Genomic DNA, 20544 nt, shown 5'->3' with positions numbered 1-20544 from the left:
GGCGGAACCCTGAACTTGAAGAATAAGAAGAACAAAGATCGGACACGGGACCAGCTGCAAATACAATCGGAACACCCGATCGGAACGCTGACGGCGGGCTGCCTTTGCAGCTGCCCAAGGAGCTGCCTGCCCGAAATTACCACGGAAAGATAATTCGGGACTAAAAACGGGCTTAGGACCGCATCTTAAACAGCGAGCAGCAGCCTCCAGAATTCTGTGTGCCCACCAGCGACAAGATCACAACTGCATAGAGACTTCCACGGACTCCTGCACCAATTCAGGTACCTGAGGGCGCCCTGGTAAGTTGGGGTCCTAGCGTGTGCCCAGCACGGGCTCAAGCCTCAGACCCCAGCACTCTCCTCGCGCACCTTACCTGCGCCACGGTCCCCTGCTGGTAGTCAGTACCTGTACACTGCTGCCTCTAAATTGAAGTCTGCTTGTGTGTCTAGCCCCTGCCACCTTGCCAGAGCCGGCCTTCCAGGCTGCAAAAGCCCTGGGTGACCCGGAAATCTCCGTGGGGCACCCCCAGCTTCTACGTCCCACAGGAGGCAGAGACCATTGCTGGACAACGCGCACTGGACCCTTGAGCACCTACCCTGCACCCCTGGCCCACCGCTGGGTGTTCCCACCCTCCTGGTAACCAGAGGCTTAGTGCTAAGCAAAGAACACAGCTCAATACACCTTGGAAGAGCATACCAGCAGCAATAGACAGCTGCATCCACTCTCACTTGAGTCCAGTATTAGCAGCGCATCCAGCCTGCACTCTTGGAATAGGCAGAGCTCTGGCAGTAAGTGTGGGCATCCAGGAACCAGCACCCATTTGCCCAGGGTACATCTTGGGACCACACCGGCTAGCCCAGCTGGAATTTCTAGAGACACAAGAAAATCCATCGGGCCACAAAATCTGCTCAGGACCTCAGGGGGAGGTTTCAACTATACTTTGGTCATTCTCCACCCCTGCTGTAGGGACGCTCAGGCTGGAGGCTAGGGTGGTGAGTGCAGAGGTGCTGACCACAGGTTAGAATTTCGCAGAACCTGTGAATTGTACAGAATCAAATAACAGTGAAATCAGACATCCGGACACATGAACCTAAAGCAGCTAAAGGAGAGAAAGGTGTCCAAACACCCAGAGTGACTTAAGAAGATAAAAATAGAGTACAAAGAAAACTAAGAGACATTGGATGGTATTCTGAAAGCTACCAAAGCAATCAGATACACACATATTATTTGGACCTGACCCCAAATGCGTAAATAAGGAGGACTGTTTGTTTTACTTTTAATGTGGATGTTTTGTTGTATTTTGCTTTTATAGTGCTTTTGTTTTGGTAGGGTTATTGCTGACTTTTTTTTTCTTTTAACCCACACTTCTTTTACTTTAACTTGTTGTGATATATATATATATATATATATATATATATATATATATATATATACATACATACATACATTGGATAGTTTGCCTTATTTTTTTATTTCACACAGCTGCTAGTTCCTTTTACTTTTTTCTTGTTCTTTTTCCTCTTTCTTCCTCTTCCCTTCCTTTTTTTTTTCTCTTCACTCTCCTCCTTTTATTGGTTTTCCTTCATTTTTCTTGGATTACATAAAAGTCTTGGTATCTTGGGTGGATTCTTTTTTTTTTTTTATGTCTGTCTGCTCCTCCCATCATCCCTATTTACAAACCTACCCACACTAACCTACATACTTTTCTCCCCCCAAACTTTTCCCCATAATATACCTCCTGGTTTAATACTCAAAGTATCTCTTATACCCATAATTACTCTACCAACGACAAGAGTCCTAGTAGTTAACTCTCTCTCATTCCTAACAAGTTATTACCTTATCATACTTAAAGTCTTTCTCAACCTAACATATCCTCTACGTAACCCGACTCCTTTACCAATCACCCCAGCTCCTTGCACATCACCCACCCTCAACACTGGAAAGGCTCTGCTGACTAACCAATACCCCCAAACTCCTAATATTAAGATTTGACTAAGCACAGTACTCACGAACGATGGGTAGAAATCAGAAAAACAAGACAGAGAACGCTATAAATATGAGAACCAGGAATTATGAAGAGACATCAGAAATCACGAATACTGACCTACTAGAAATGCAAGAAGGGGAGTTCAGAATCTTGATGTTCAATATGATGAAAGGATTTAAAACGAGTATAGAGGAGGTTAAAGGTGAACTAGAAACACTAAAAAAGAATCAGAAAGAGGTCTGGAACGAAATGAAAGAGGCAATAAGTGAAATGAAGACAGCAATAGAAAGAAATTCTGGAAGATTAGATGAAATGGAAAACAGAATATCAACATTAGAAGACAGTACATCCCAAACCGAAAACACAGTCAGCGATATACAGAAATCTTTACAGCGACAAAACCTAAACATCCAGCAATTATGGGATAATATGAAGCGCCCTAATTTACGGATAATAGGCATCGAGGAAGGGATAGAGGTACAGACCAAGGGCATCTGTAATATCTTCAAGGAAATAATCTCAGAGAATTTTCCAAATATGGAAAGAGACTTGAATCTTCAAGTCCAGGAGGCATACAGAACTCCACTGAGACAGGACCAAAGAAAAACCACTCCACGCCACATAATAACCAAATTGACCAGCATAGAGGCCAAGGAAGGAATCTTAAAAGCAGTGAGAAAAAAAGGACTGGTGACATATAGAGGCAAAACAATAAGAATCACCCCAGACTATAAAACCCAGGTTAGGAATGCTAGGAGAGACTGGTACGACGTGATTCAGACCCTGGAAGAAAATAACTTCCAGCCAAGGCTCATCTATCCAGCAAAACTATTATTCAAGATCAATGGGGAAGTCAAAGTCTTCCAGGATAAACAGAATCTCAAAAAATTCATGAATTCAAAGCCAACACTAGAGAAAATTCTTAAAGAAATAAATCATAAGGAAGAAAAAAGAAGCAGACTTCAGAATCAGAGAAGAGAGGAAGTTAATAAGTGGGCCATTTAAGTAAAGAAGAAAGATCACACCACCCAAGAGTAGACAGAACACAAAATGACAGAAAACAAAAATCATATTTCAATAATATCTCTTAATGTCAAAGGACTTAACTCACCAATCAAAAGACATAGACTGGCAATGTGGATTAGGAAACATAATCCAAATATATGCTGTCTGCAAGAAACTCACCTCACAGCCAAAGACATTCACAGGCTGAAGGTGAAAGGATGGAAAAAGATATACCATGCCACCAGTGACCAAAAAAGAGCAGGGGTAGCAACCCTGATATCCAACAAAACAGACTTTAAACTAAAACACATCAAAAGAGACAAATCAGGGCACTTCCTTTTATTAAAAGGAACAATACACCAAGAAGATATAATGATAGTAAATATTTATGCCCCAAATGTGGGTGCAACCACATTTGTAAAAGAAACCCTACTGGACATAAGATCCCAAGTAGACCCAAATACAATAATTCTGGGAGATTTTAATACGCCTCTCACACCACTGGATCGATCTTCAAGGCAAAAGATGAGTAAAGACGCTTTAGAACTAAAGGAAACCATAAACCAAATGGACCTAATAGACGTTTTCAGAGTATTTCAACCAGGAACTACAGAATACACTTTCTTCTCAGCAGCCCATGGAACCTTCTCCAAAATAGATCACATCCTGGGACACAAAGAAAATACCAGCAAATTCAAAAAATGTAATATAATTCCATGCATCTTTTCAGACCACAATGGAATCAAAGTAGAAATCAACAACAGGAAACTCAAAAGAAAGTACTCAAATTCATGGAGAATGAATGATACACTATTGAATGATGAATGGGTAAGGGCAGAAATTAGGGAAGAAATAAAGAAATTTATGGAAACAAATGAAAACAGAGACACAACTTACCAAAACCTATGGGACACCATGAAGGCAGTTCTAAGAGGAAAGTTTATTGCATTGAGTGCCCACATAAAAAGGATGGAGAACCACCAAGTAAAGAACCTAATGACACAACTCAAGGATCTAGAAAGACTGCAACAGTCTATTCCCAAAGCCAGCAGAAGGCAAGAAATCATCAAAATTAGGGCAGAAATAAATGAAATAGAGAACAAAAAAAAACAATTCAAAGAATCAATAAAACAAAAAGTTGGTTCTTTGAAAAGATTAATAGAATTGATAAACCCCTGGCCAACCTAACCAAAAGAAAAAGAGAATCAACTCAAATTATCAAAATTAGAAATGAAAAAGGAGATATCACCACGGATAGTGAAGAAATTCAAAATATTATCAGAAACTACTTTAAAAATTTATACTCCAATAGATCTGAAAACCTGGATGAAATTGACAGATTTCTAAGCACAGTTAACCTTCCTACACTCAACCAAGAGGACATAGCAAGCCTAAACCAACCAATAACAACCAAAGGAATAGAAATGGCAATAAAAATTCTTCCACCAAAGAAAAGCCCAGGCCCAGATGGGTTCCCAGCTGAATTCTACAAAACCTTCAGTGAACAACTAATACCAATACTTCATAACATGTTCCGGGAAATTGAAAGAGAAGGAACTCTTCCAAATTCCTTCGATGAGGCCAGTATCACATTAATCCCCAAACCAAATAAAGATACCTCAAGAAAGGAAAACTACAGACCAATATCCTTAATGAACATAGATGCAAAAATTCTAAACAAAATACTAGCTATACGCATTCAAAACTATATCAAGAGAATAATACATCATGACCAAGTCGGTTTCATCCCAGAAAAACAAGGCTGGTTCAACATACGCAAATCAATACATGTTATTCACCACATAAATAGAACCAAGAACAAAAACCACATCATCATAGCAATAGATGCTGAAAAAGCATTCGACAAAATCCAACAGCCATTTATGATAAAAACACTGCAAAAAATTGGGATAGAAGGAAAGTACTTCAACATCATCAAGGCAATATACTACAAACCCAAAGCCAACATTATATTGAATGGGGAAAAACTGCAAGAATTTCCGCTTCAGTCAGGAAAAAGACAAGGATGCCCACTATCACCACTCCTTTTCAATATAGTCCTTGAGACTCTTGCTGCAGCAATCAGACAAGAGAAGGAAATCAAAGTAATCCACATAGGAAGAGAGGAAGTAAAACTATCCTTATTTGCAGATGACATTATCCTTTATCTGGAAGACCCAAAGAACTCAACCAAAAGACTTCTGGAGCTGATCGACAAATTCAGCAAAGTCGCAGGTTACAAAATCAACCTAAAGAAATCAGTGGCCTTTCTTTACGCCAACAACGAATCCACAATGAAAGAAACAAAAACAACAATTCCATTCACTATAACCTCAAAACCTATAAAATACCTAGGAATAAACCTAACCCAAGATGTAAAAGACCTCTACAACAAAAACTATAAAACATTAAAGAAAGAAATAGAAGAAGATCTTGGAAGATGGAAAGATCTCCCGTGCTCATGGATAGGCAGAATAAATATCATCAAAATGGCCATTCTGCCAAAACTGATCTATAGGTTCAATGCAATTCCCATTAAAATACCAGTGACATTCTTCAAAGACCTAGAAAAATCAATCATGAACTTCATATGGAGAAGGAAAAGACCTAGAATAGCCAAAGCAATTCTCAATAACAAGAAACATGCAGGAGGCATTACAATCCCAGACTTCAAACTATACTATAGAGCAATAGTAGTAAAAACAGCATGGTACTGGCACAAAAACAGATATACTGACCAGTGGATTAGAATAGAAGATACAGAAACAAACCCACACATCTTTAGTCAATTAATCTTTGACAAAGGGGCCAAACACATACGCTGGAGAAAAGACAGCCTTTTCAACAAGTGGTGCTGGGAGAACTGGCTAACCATTTGTAAAAAGATGAATCTAAACCCCTATATCTCACCCAACACAGGAATCAACTCAAGATGGATTAAAGACTTAGAAATTAGACCTGAGACGGTGAAGTTAGTAGAGGAGAACATAGGTTCAACACTACAACATATTGGTTCAGGCAGTAACTTTCTCAACAAAACCTCCAAAGCTCAGGAAATTAAAGCAAGAATAAACAAATGGGACAACATCAAACTAAAAAGTTTCTTCTCATCAAAGGAAACTATCAGTAACCTAAAGAGGAAGCCTACAGAATGGGAAAGGATCTTTACCAGCCACCATTCTGATAGGGGGCTAATATCCAGAGTATACAAAGAGCTCAAAAGGCTCTACACTAGCAAAACAAACAACCCAATCAAGAAATGGGCAAATGAACTAAATAGACACTTCACAAAAGAAGAGATACAAAGGGCTAATAGATACATGAAAAGATGTTCTTCATCACTGGCCATCAGGGAGATGCAAATCAAAACTACACTGAGATTCCATCTAACCCCAGTCAGAGTAGCAAGCATAAAGAAATCAAACAACAACAAATGCTGGCGAGGATGTGGGGAAAGAGGAACTCTTTTACACTGTTGGTGGGAGTGCAAACTAGTTCAGCCACTATGGAGATCTGTGTGGAGATTCCTGAGAAAGTTGGGAATAGATCCACCATATGATCCAGCTATACCACTCCTAGGTATCTTACCAAAGGGGTTGAATTCAGAGAAATACAGCAACGTATGCATACCTATGTTCATAGCAGCACAATTTGTAATAGCCAAAATATGGAACCAACCCAGATCACCATCAACAGATGAATGGATAGCAAAACTGTGGGAAATACACACAATGGAATTCTATTCAGCCATAAAGAAGAACAAAATTACATCATTTGCAAGAAGATGGAAAGCCCTGGAGAACATCATGTTAAGTGAGATCAGCCAAGCACCGAAGGAGAAGATACACATGTTTCCTCTAATATGCCCAAACTAGAAAACACAAAGGATACCAGTAGGACCCCAGATATTAGAGGGGAAATACTAGCTAAGTTTTAATGGAAAGATAGGAGAGGAGAAAGACCGATCTGGATTAATGAGGTTCTACACCTGAACATGTGTAAAATTATGAATAAGACATGGTTAACCTGGACAACCATTGGTGGGGGGGGAGGGGGAGGGGGGGAGAGGGCACCAAATATAGTATAAATGTATACTACTTATGTTCAATAAAAAATTGTTTAAAAAAAATCAAAAAAAAGATTAAATTCTAAAAAAAAATAAAAATAAAAGTAGTTAAAGTTAAAAGTAAATCTTTAAAGCTAATGATCATAAATGAAATCACACTATTTTTTTAAATTTTATATTAGTGCATTGTATTTATATATCATAATGGGGTAAAAAATCTTGTGTAGGCATAAATGCACACATCACCCAGCCAGGCCCCAACCAGTCCCCACCTCACTCCCTCCCCATCCCTCCCTCCCATGCTTGGTTTAGTGGTTGACTTCTATATGAATAAGTACATCATGTGCTTTAAAGCGTTTCCCTCACTCCACCTCCAATCCCCACATTTAGGTTGTCTTATTTGCTCCTCTATAGGATCTCTTTTTTCACCTGGAGTTACTCCTATGATCCCATTCACCCTTGTTTTCATATAGGGAAAGCATCCAATTCCTTACTTTTTGTGACTGACTAATCTCACTTAGCATAATGTCCTCAAGATCCATCCATTTCCTGAAAATACAGCAATTGTATTTTTTTTTATGGCTGAGTAAAATTCCATTATGTACATATCCCACAGTTTTGTAACCCATTCATCTGTTGATGGACATCTTGGCTGATTCCACAGTTTGGCTATGGTGAATTATGTATCTATGAACATAGACAACATGCATTAATTTGGTAGTTTAGTTTCCTTTCCTTTGGGTAGATACCCAGAAGTGGTATTGCTGGATCGAATGGTAGATTTGTACACATTTTTCTGAGGATTCTCCATGCTGTTTTCCAAAGTGGATGCACTAATTTGTAACCCCAACAACAATGTTTTAGAGTTCCCTCTTCTCCACATCCTCGCCAGCATTTGTTATTGTTCCTGTTTTGAATGATTGCCATTCTAGTTGAACTTTGGTGGAATCTCAGGGTAGTTTTGAATTGCATCTCTCTGATTGCCAATGATGTTGAGCATTTTTTTCATGCATTTATTGGCCATTTGAATTTCTTCTTTCGTGAAGTGTCTATTTAGTTCACTTGCCCATTTTTTGATTGGATGATTTGTTTTTTTAGTGTTGAGTTTCTTGAGTTCTCTAGATATTAGTCTTCTATCATACGGGTAGGTGGCAAAAATCTTCTCGCATTCTGTTGGCTCTCGATTAAGGTTCTTGATGTTTCCTTTGATTAACAGAAGCTCTTCAGTTTCATGCAATCCCATGTATTGATTCTCCTTATAATTTTTTGTGCCTTTGGGGTCTTGTTGAGAAAGTGTTTATCTGTGACTATGTGTTACACTGTTGGACCTATGCCCTCTTCAAGGAGCCTAAGCTCTCTGGTCTAATTTCCAAGTCTTTGATCCATCTTGAATTGACTCTTGTGCAGGGTGAGAAAATGGAATTAATTTCTAATTTTCTGCATATGGTTAACCAGTTTTGCCAACACCACTTGTTGAACAGGCTATCTTTTCTCCAGTGTATGGTTTTGGCCCCTTTGTCAAAAATCAGTTGGCTGAAAGTGTGTGGAATTGTTTCTGGGTCTTTTATTCTGCTCCACTGGTCTATGCATCTGTTTTTGTGGCAGTACCATGCTATTTTTATTACAATGACTTTGTAGTATAGTTTAAAGTCGGGTATTGTGATTCCTTCTGCATGGTTTTTGTTGCTGAGAACTACTTTGGCTATTCTGGGCCTTTTGTTATTCCAAATAAATTTAAAGACTGACTTTTCTATGTTTTTGAGGAATGATCTTGGTAGTTTAATGGACATTGCATTGAATCTGTAGATCACTTTTGGAAGTATGGCTAATTTGATAATATTTATTCTGCCTATCTATGAGCATGGAATATCTTTCCATCTTCTAAAATCATCTTCAATTTCTTTTTTCAATATTTTATAATTTTCTTTGTAGAGATCTTTTACCTCCTTGGTTAAGTTTATTCCTAATTATTTTATTTTTTTGTGGGTGATCTTGAGTGGAAGTGTTTTCTGAATTTATTTTTCAGTGGGTTTATGGTTGCTGTATAGAAAGCTTCTGATTTTTTAAGATTTATTTTGTATCCAGACACTTTGCTGAATTTGGTGATCAGTTCTATAAGCCTTTTGGTTGAGTTTATTGGGTTTTCTACATATACTATCATGTCGTCTGCAAATAGTGAAAGTTTGAATTATTCTTTATCTATCTGTACTCCTTTGATTTTCTTCTCTTGACTTATTGCTCTGGCTAGAGTGTCAAGTACTATATTGAAGAGAAGTGGTAATAATGGACATCCTTTTCTTGTTTCTGCTTGAAGTTTTTCCCCATTTAGTATTATGTTGGCTGTGGGCTTATCGTAGATTGCCTTTATGATGTTGAGATATGTTCCTTCTATTCCAATTCTCTGCAGTGCTTTTATCATAAATGTATGTTGGATTTTATCAAGTGCTTTTCCAGCATCTATTTAAATGATTATGTGATTTTTGTCTTTGTTTTTGTTTATATGATGAATTACATGGACTGATTTTTGTATGCTGAACCAGCCTTGTATCCCTGGGATGAATCCTACCTGGTTGTGATGTATGATTTTCTTTATGTGTTTTTGAATGCATGTTGCTAGTATTTTGTTTAGCAGTTTTGTTTCCAAATTCATCAAAGATATAGGCCTGTAGATTTCCTTCCTTGAACTGTCTTTGTTTGATTTTGATATTAATGTGATCTTAGCTTCATAGAATGTATTTGGGAGAATTCTGTTTTTTTCTATTATACAAAATAGATTGAGGAGTATTGGTATTAGCTCTTCTGTAAAGGTTTTATAGAATTCACTTGGGAAACCATCTGGTCCTGGGCTTTTCTTTGATGGTAGGCTCTTTATTGCTGTTTCAATCTCTTTGATTGTTATTGGTTGGTTTAAGTGTTCTATATATTCTTGTCTCATCTTAGGATAGAGATTAACTCCAAAGAAGAAATAAGTAATACACACCAGAACCAGAGAAACAAGAACTTTCATCCAGCAGACAACTAAGCAAAAAAGAACAGTCTTTCAAACAGAAATAAAATCTTAACATGTTAGGGATTAAAAAGTATCTCTCAATAATTACACTGAATGTAAATGGCCTCAATTCCCCAATGAAAAGATATAAGTCGGAAAAATGGATTAAAAAACAGAACCCATCTATCTGCTGCTTGCAAGAAACACACCTTACAAGTAAAAATATAAACAAACATAAGGTAAATATAATCAAACATAAGCAGATAATCCATGCCAACAGAACTTGAAGGAAGCAGGAGTAGTAACTATGGTATTAGACAAGTTAGACTTCAAGCCCAAGCTAATTAGAAGAGACAAAGAAGGTCACGTTTTACTGGTAAAAGGAACAATCCACCAAGAGGAAATAACAATAATCAACATTTATTCCTCAAACATAGGTGCAGCTACTTTCATAAAACAAACACTCTGTGACACTAAACTACACATAAATCCCAATACAATAATACTGGGAGACTTCAACACCCCTCTCACACCATTAGACAGATCATCTAGACAAAAGGTCAGTAAAGATGACTCAGAACTAAAGAATACCATTAATCAAATGGACCTGTTGGACACATATAGAATATTTCACCCAACTACAGTGGAGTACACATTTTTCTCAGCTGTTCATGGAAACTTCTTCACAATCAGTCACATCCTGGGACACAAAATGAGCATTAGAAAATTCAAAAAATGTGACATACTTTCCTCTGTCTTTTCAGACATAATGGAATGAAGTTAAAAATCAACTATAAAAAGACCCAAATAAACCACAGAACATGTGGAGACTGAATACCACACTTCTGAATGAAGAATGGGTCATAGAAGACATAAGAGGTGAAATCAAGAAATTTCTAGAAACAAATGAAAATAAAGAACACAACATATCAAACCTCTGGGACACTTTGAAGGCAGTACTAAGAGAAAAATTTATAGCACTGAGTGCTCACATAAGAAAAACAGAAAATCATCAAATAAATAGCCTTATGACACACCACAAAGCCCTTGAAAAACAGGAACAATCTAATCCCAAAGCCAGTAGAAGACAGAAAATTATTGAAATCCAAGCAGAAATTAACAAAGTAGAGAATAAAATAAAACAATACAGAAAATCAACAAAACCAAAAACTGGTTTCTCAAAAAAATTAACAAGATCAACAAACCACTAGCCAACCTAACTAAAAAAAAAGAGAGAATCAACCCAAATTATGAAGATAAGAGATGAAAAAGGAGATATTACTACTGACAGTGTAGAAATACAGAGGATTATCAGAAGCTACTTTGAAAAACTATGCTCCAATAAAATGGAAAATCTGGAGGAAATTGACATCTTTCTAGATAAATGAAATCACACTAACTTTTAAATCTTCAAAGTAAATGATAATGAAAGCATTATATATAAAGATGTGAGAGATGCAGCTAAAATAATGCTTTAGAATGAAATCTAAGTAGTTAGATTCAGAGAAAATGGCAATTAGAAAATAAATTGATGAAATTCAAAATAAAGATAACATAGAATCAATAAACTGGAAATTTTTTTCCTTTTGCAAACATGAATTATAAAAGCTGTTGTGACAATGCACCTTACATACCTCCATCTACAGGAAAAATAACTCACCAACAATAATACCCATATTTGTCTTAAAATTTGTTGTCCCATTCACATCAAGTTCAGGGCTCTTATGGCTTCTCCAGGCTATGACTGAGGACACTGCAAGTCTGGGAGACATAGGTCTTCTCATGGTACTTAGCTCTAGGACTCCCAAAATGCTTGGCCACTTTTGCTTTAGCCCAAACACCAGTATAAACACTTTCACCCACTGCTTTCTCCTCTTTTTTTTTTTTTTTTTTTTTTTTTGTGAAGGTGAGACTTGCTTTGTGGTATGAAAGCTCTCTGTTTTCATCACCTCTCTCCCTATCTTTTATTTTTTTATTTTTGGCACAAGCATTTTCCTTAATCTTTGCACATTTACTTTCATTTTAGAATCGGCTTGTTAAAGGACCCAGGCTACTATATAAACATAAAACTGTTTTTCAAAAACTGAGTACAAAATAAAGAGAAAAGAAAATATAAGCAAATAATAGGATTAAAACATGGCAAGTCTAGGTACAGCATAATCTTTAAAAGGTACAAGAACTGTAGACAAATTTGTTTAAATAAAATTGAATATCTGAAGAATATGAACAAAGTTCTAGAGTACTTAACTACTAAAACTGACCCAAAGTGTGAAAGGGGAAGCCTGATTAGGTAAAACCATTCAAAATTAAAAAAAATTAAATGTTTGCCAAAATTGAAAGCAAAATCAAAACCATTTTAGTGAATTTCATCAAATATTCAAAACAAGGCAATTCTGGTGTCATAAATAGTTTCCAAAATTGTTTTGAGAACAGAAAGAAAAAACTGTCATGCACATTCAAAGAGGTTAATATTATTCTGATGATAATTAAATTATTTAAATTATTTTTATTGGTGCATTGTAGTCATATACCTTAATGAAGTACAAGATGGTGGAGACATACATACACACATCACTCATTTAGCCCTTACCGAATTCCCACTTCGTTCTCTCTCTCCTCCCTCATTCTTAGGTTTGAATTACTAATTGATCTTGATATGTTTGTGAATATAAATCATGTATGTTAGAAAATTTCCCTCTTTCTCCCTCCCATTACCCCCAGTTATGCCACCTTATTTTACTCATCTATGGTTTCTCCTTTTTTGTCTAGAGTTTCCTATGAACTTTTCTCTCCTAGCTTCCGCATATTAGGGAGAGTATCCAATTTTGCTTTCAATTTTGTGACTAAACTCACTTAGCACAATGTTCTCCAGTTCCATCCATTTCTCTGAAAATGATGTAATTTTGATTATTTTATGGCTGAGTAAAATTCCATTGTGTACATATCCCATAGTTTTCTAATCCATTCATCAGTTGATATACATCTTGGCTGGTTCCATAGTTTAGCAATTGTAAATTGTATGTCTCTGAACATAGATACTCATGCATTAGTTTGGTAGTTTTGTTTTTATTATTCTGGGTAGATACCAGAAGTGGTATTGCTGGATCATATGGTAGGCTCATTCCCATTCTTCTGAAGATCTTCCATACTCTTTTCCATATTTATGTCTATAATCAATTTTGATTATTTCTGTAGACGTTATAAAAACTATGTCTATATTTTTTCCATGTGAATGTCCAGTTGTCCCCTCAAAATATGTTTACATTCACCTTTCACCAATAAAATTATAAAAAGATTACCTTTTTTCCATTATATCGTCTTCTCTCCATCAAAAATCAGTTTATTCTGTTTGCAGGTGTACTGTTGAGCTTTTATTTTATTTACCAATATCTGTCTATTTATTCTTTGTCAACACAACACTGTCATGATGGATGTATGTTTATAGTAATCTTGAAGGATAGTAGTGGTGCAAGTTCCCTGATCTTGTTCTTCCCCTTCAATATTGTGTTTTTGCAAAAGTATATAACTCCTAGAAAGTAACCTAGGAGAAAATATTGATGATCGTGTGTATGGCAACAACTTTTTAAATACAAGACAAATAAACACTCTCCTTGACAAGCTGAAGTTTTGTTTTGTTTTTTTTTTTTTGTTTTTTTTTTTTTTTTGGTGGTACTGGGGTTCCTGGAAGCCCTTCTATCTCTGAGCTACACTCCCAGACCTATTTTATATTTTTATCTTGGAAACAGAGTCTCTTATGCCAGCGCGGCTGGCTTCGAACCTACGCAATCCTCCTGTCTCCGCCTCCCAAGCGCAGGGATTACAAGTGTGCGCCACCACACACGTCTCAAGCTGAAGTTTAATTAAAATTAAAAACTTCTTCTCTGTGAAATACACCACCCAGAGAATCAAAGAACAATGTAGAGATTTGGAGAAATTATTTGCAAAATAAATGTTTAATAAAGTATATTTATTAAAAATAAAACTCTTAGAAGCAAATAAAAAGAAAACAAATAATCTGATTGCATATTAAAGTAAATAATTGAATAGAGGTCTCACCAAAAAGATATACAGATAGTAATAGTAGTAAGTATATGAACAATGTTCAGTGTCATACATCATTCAAAATTTTATTTTAAAAAATCAAAAGAAAACTCAACAACTATTAAAATAACCAAATTCAAAATATGATTACCATCAAATTTTGACAAGGCTGAGTAGCAACAAGGACTCTTATCAATTGAAGATGAAAATGGAAATGGAACAATCCATTTGGATGACAGTTGGGCAGTTTCATACCAAACTGAATATGCTTTTACCATACAGATCAGCAATCACACTATGGAAATTACACAAGTGAGTTGAAGATGCAGGTCCATATCAGAGCCTAAAAACAGATATTTATAGCAGCTTTATTTATAATTGTCAAATCTTAGAAGCAATCACATTATCTTCAATAGGTCAAATAATTTACAAATGGTAGTACACCCAAAGAATATTTTTGAGACATAATCAAACCATGAATGAAGGATAAAGTAAACTTAAATGCATGTAAATAAAAGTAAAATCCAACCTAAAAAAGGTTTTTATATAAAACATATTGTATAATCTTAACTAAAAGACATTCTGGGAAAAGTAAAATTATGGATGCAGTAAAAAGATCGTGGTTGTAAAGAGTTTGGAGAGATGAGAAAAAGAATAGAGGACATTTAAGGCCTCAAAGATATTCTGTACAATACTATAGTAGTGAATTCATGTCTTTGTACCTTTATCAAAATCCATATAATATATAGCACTGAAAGTTAACCCTAATATAAATTATAGATGTTGAGTGTTAATGATGTATCAATCAAAATAAATTCATTGGCTCTAATGAATGCATCACGTGATGTAGAATGTTGAGAGTGGAGAGGCTGGAGAGAACATGGGTAGGTCATGCAAACTCTGTTACAACCTTTATAATTTTGCTGTGAAACTATAACTGCTCTAACATAAATTCCAATATTATTTTTTACAAAAGAAAATTTTAAGGTAACAATTTGTAAAGCAATTAGAAGGAAAAGGCACAATGTTGCTAATTAACTATGACAATACATTAATCACACTAAGATATTCTTATTACTTATTTAAATAATTTTCAATCAAAAGATCTTGTCATATCTCACTCCGATACCTTGGTGTTATTATATACATAGATATTTAATAAAAATTGATTGAAAAGACTTCCTGTGAGCTCTTGGAAACCTTCCTATAATGACTATAGAGACTGAGTTTGCTGGAGAGCAGCTTTTCTCTATGTACCAGGGCAAGGCAGTAGGATGCAGGAATGGCCTGGGACTAAGATTCCACATCCTCTCCAGAGGCTGCACTGAGGTGGTCAAGATCTTGAGGGCCAGCATGAATTTCAACTTCAGCCTTTTCTATCTGCTTTTTTTTTTATTCTGTTCACAATTGCAGATTTTTATGTCTTTTACCTTCAAACTTTCTCATTATCTGCTTCCTCCCTGTGCTAAAAATCTCCTTTATAATGCAGAGCTGAGTGTGTGTGCTAGTGAAGGCACATAGCTAGTCAGGACTGGTACTAAAAACAGTTGTCTAAACATTGACTTAAACTGTGACCCAGTAACTCTGTAAAACATGCCTTTATATGTATATTTATCTATTTACAGTTTGGGGGTTGCTTGAAATATTTCTGATTGGTGACAGTTATTAAATACCAATATCTATCACTTTTATGTTTTTTCTAATAGCACACTTTACTCAACCAACTTACCTGAACTTATTCAAACTTTCTTCTAAATTTTGTATCAATTTCCAATTTATTTTTTCAAATAAAATAAGTATACTACAACATGTGTCATGTTACACATATCTTATATGAGCTTCATACTTGGTCAAAAAAAAAAGTAACTCTTCCAAAGTTGTCCTTTTTAGATAGCTAGTGCTTGCTTTCATTCATGTGGTAAATGAAAAACAGTGTCTCATTCAAAATCTGTTAAATTTCACACACAGGAATGTCAGACATATGTTCATTTAGATAATGTCATGAGGCCACTAATTTCTTACAAAAAATATTTATTTTTTTTTAATTGTACAGAGTTAGGAAATAGAAAAAAATGGGCAAAGCCAACCAATAAGATATCTGCTTTGAATAGAATCCCTTATAGCAGGGTTTAACAACTGTCCTGTTTGAATGACTTGCCTTTCACATCAAAGGACTGATTGTATATGAGTGTAGGTTCATAGCAGATCAGAATTAACACTAAAAATATTAGTCTGAATATTGCCACCATTCACATAATATTTCATTTTTTTTTCATTTTTATGTGGAACATAATGAAAATGGCATCTAGTCTCTTGGTGCCCTCTCTCCACCACCTGCTTCCTTTCCCCCTCTCCCAACAATGAATGTCCACGTTAACCATGTTACATTCACACTTTTACACATATTCAAATGTAGCTCCTCCATTAATCAGCCTAAGCCTTCTTTCTCTCCTACCCTTCCAATCCAGCTTTGCTGAGGTTTCCCCTCCATTATCTGGAGTCCTTCTGGTATCCCTAATACTCCCGTGTTTGGGCATATTAGAGAAAACGTATGTCCCTTCTCTTTCTGTGCATGGCTGATCTCACTGAACATAATGTTCTCCAGGTCCTTCCATCTTCTGGCAAACCACATTATTTTATTCTTTATAGCTGAGTAGAATTCCACTGTGTGTATATCCCATAATTTTGCAATCCATTCATCTGTTGATAGAGACCTACCTAGGTTGATTCCATATTTTGGCTATTACAAATTGTGCTGCTATGAACATGGGTTTGCATGTTACTGTAGTTCTCTGATTTCAACCACTTTGGAAAAATACCCAGAAGTGGTATAGCCAGATCATATGGTGGATCAATTCCCATTTTTCTAAGGAATCTCCACACTGATCTTCATAGCAGCTAAACTAGTTTAGTGTAGTGGTTATCACATTCGCCTCACAGACTATTTCAAAATACAAGGAAAGTACTATAATATTTGACCAGAGTTTATCTAACACATTCCAGAAGGAGAAAAAAAAACAAGTTTTAAAAAGTGTTGCCTTTAAGTAAAAAGTTTCTGCCCTTGACTCATCTACTATTATACAGTATAAAATAAAAATCAAATATTAGTTAAATAAAGACTCTTTAAAATATTTGTATGTACTTTGCATTAAATTATTTTTCTGGCTTTCATTTTCAGCTAAATGTAATGTTTAACAAATAAAATAAAATATATTATGGATGATATGACATTATTTCTGGCATATCAGAGATACAGAGAATAATATCCTAAGTCCATTACACAATTAAAATATAATACATTACAAATATCAGTAAAATATATGGATAGCTCTCACCAACAGGATACTGTCCTTGACATGTTAGTGTAAATATACTATTTCCCATGCTTCAAATTCTACACGGGTAAAAATGCATAGAAGCTGCTAAAATAAAGTTAAATTGATATGATAAGAAATTCTTCAGGGACTTAGCAATAATATCTTTTTTATATATTTAATAAACTATTTATACATATATTTATTGATTTATAAGAAAAGTCACCATGTATTTTGTAAGACTGAAATTCATTTGTACACATACCAGTCCAATTAACCTAGATAAATTAATTTTAATATTTTAACATTGTTGATTAAAATATAGAAAAATAAATCCAAATTGCTATTTAGAGTTCTCCAAAGTAAGCAGTAGCATGTCAGTATATACAATAAATAAAGAAAACAATATTAATCAACAAGTTAATAACCACATTTCTCTCTTTATATAATTTAACCCAAGCATTGAGAAAAAGTAATTCCATTATTCATATTCCTCTAAGCAGTGTGTTGCTTCAAGTCAAGGTAGTATCATTTTAATTTAATCTAAGTGACTCATCATCTTATATAATATAGTTATAAATACAGACTATTCAAGGAATAATAAATGTATACTATAGCATCTTGCTCAGCCTTCCACCAGCTACTGTCAAAATAGATCCAGAGATGTCTTGGAAAGCCTACTAGGAGATCAGTACTTCAACAAGGCTTTTGCTAGGTTTTTAGCTTAAAGCCTAGGTACTTGTTACAAAGTTTCCTACTGCACTTGACCAATCAATGTGATCTTCCACTTAAAGTGTCAGGCAGAATAAAGAAATTGTCTAAATCAGTTCTCACATTGGCAGACTATCCTCAATCTATTTAAATTTAATCTTTTCCTTACTCCCAATCTATTTAAATTTAATATTTTTTCTTATAAAATAGGATCAATATTATCTACTTTTTTCTTATAATACTTGTCAAATTAAAAGCTAGTTATCTATAGTAATATAGTGCAAAGTTTGTCATTGTACTTTAAAGAGAAAAAAATAAAATAGCATGTGAAATTTTAGAGATGTAAGATTTTATGCAAGTGGACTCAGTGTCATTTTTTCCTTACTTGATGGTCTTTGGAAATTCAGAGTCTATATTTTAAATTTTCTTTTAGATAAAGAACAAACAGTATCTGTCCATGTCAGATGGCCATTCAAAGGCAGGGATTTGGCAAATCATACACCTATGAATTTAACTTTCTGCCTTTGAATCATGTAGTGTTACAGACCACAAAACTTTTGTAGAGAAATGGAGACCCTTATGGTAAGTGAGATTAGTCAATCAACAAAAAGTAAAAAATCAGTTGTTTTTCTTAATATAGAAAGTAGGTACAGAAAAAAAAAAAAAACTCTAGACAAAGAAGGAGAATCTTAGATGAGGAAATGTTATCTAACTGAGGGTGATAGGAAAGAGGAAGAGGAAAATTTCCTAATGTACATGATGTACATTCACAAACATATCAAAGTCAAGCACTAAGCCGAACATGAGAAGGAGAGAGGGACAAGGGAATGAGGTGGGAATTTGGGAAGGGTTAATGAGTGATGTGTGCATGTATGCCTCTACCATCTTGTACCCCATTAAGATGAATGACTGCAATGCACTAATAAAAAATTAAAATCACCTATAGATTTCTTAAAATGTAGTTAACAATAACATAAAATCGAATGATTGGATTACTTGAAGTCAGTCAAACCAAGATAAAGACTCTTTCATGCATTTTCCCTTGGGGAACATGCCATGAGGGAGAAGTCCCACTTCCTTTCTGCAAGTTAACCCTTGAAGGAGGGACTGCAGCAAACAGAACCTTTGATGAGATGCACCAACAGTGCAGAAGGGCTTGGCAGGGAAGAGCAACACTTTGCACATTTGTACTGTGCCCATTGCAGTGACAGCTGCTGAAACAGATTTCAAAATCTTTTACACCATCCGTTACCCACGTATTTCTATCCTTGGCACCTTTTTCAAGAATAGAAAATGCCAGCTGTTCCTTCTGGCCACCAAGGCAGTGCATAGAATGCTTCCTCCCCTTAAATAAATAAATAAGAATGAATAACAATAACAGGAAATGAAAACTAAGCTGAGAGGGAGATAGCCAACACAAAGAAGTATCTATTAGCACTTTCAACTAGCACATCAATACACTGGTTCACACTTTACCCATAACATCATGCTTCTCCTAATAGTTTCTGAAAAAACAGAACTGAAAAGAAAGGGGAAAAACATAACACTCCACTAATGGCCTTGGTGATGTGTTTAAGGGTTTGGAGAGATTTCAGTATGTTCCTTAAGGAGTGCCAGGAAATGTCAGGGTCTTATGAATCTCAATAGTCATTCCAGGGCTCCTGTCCAAATCTTACTGGTTTCATACAACAGTATTTAAAACACTATCACTATTATATCATAATTTAATTCTAATCAATGGCAGAAAACAACGTTTTAAAATAACTAGGGCATATGGGAAAGATCCAGATAAAGGAGCCTATTGAATATACAGATATTTTTTTTAATTCAATGTAAACAGCACTGATAAAAGTAGAGGATGGCATGGTGTTTAATTAATTTTTAAAATCCTATCCATTATTGTTAAGAACTTTCTAAATATTTAATAGTCTTCCTGGATCCTTTTTGTAAGTATTTTTAATACTTTTTCATCTTTTTATTTAAAATAGACTCATAAATTCATTAGCATAACATTGAAACAATCTATTTTTATCAAACTCCTACAGTCTGTCAGTAAAAGAAGAAAAAAATTAAGTGAAATGTCCCAGTAGCATTTTAAGCTTTACCGTGTTGGTGTATGAGTTTTGCAATCATTTGGATGAAATTTCATGTACCATATTGAAATATTTGCTAAAAGTAACATTTGAATTGTTGCCATCCCCGACTATGTAAGATATTGGTAAAATAGTAATATCAAATGCTTATCAGCCTTAAGTAGACTGACACAACAGGATATAATTAATTGGTAGGATTTTAAAAATTCTTGTTTCTAATTCATTCCATGTTCACTTTATTAACATGATATGTGAAATACGGAGAACCAAACAAATAAATGAGCCACTGGCCCAAAAAAATGAACAACCAGTTTAGGAATGCTTCTGCCACTCATTTA

Source organism: Muscardinus avellanarius, assembly GCF_963383645.1.
Source record: "Muscardinus avellanarius genome assembly, chromosome: 1".
NCBI classification, from domain to species: domain Eukaryota; kingdom Metazoa; phylum Chordata; class Mammalia; order Rodentia; family Gliridae; genus Muscardinus; species Muscardinus avellanarius.
Note: the sequence above shows the minus strand (reverse complement) of the source record.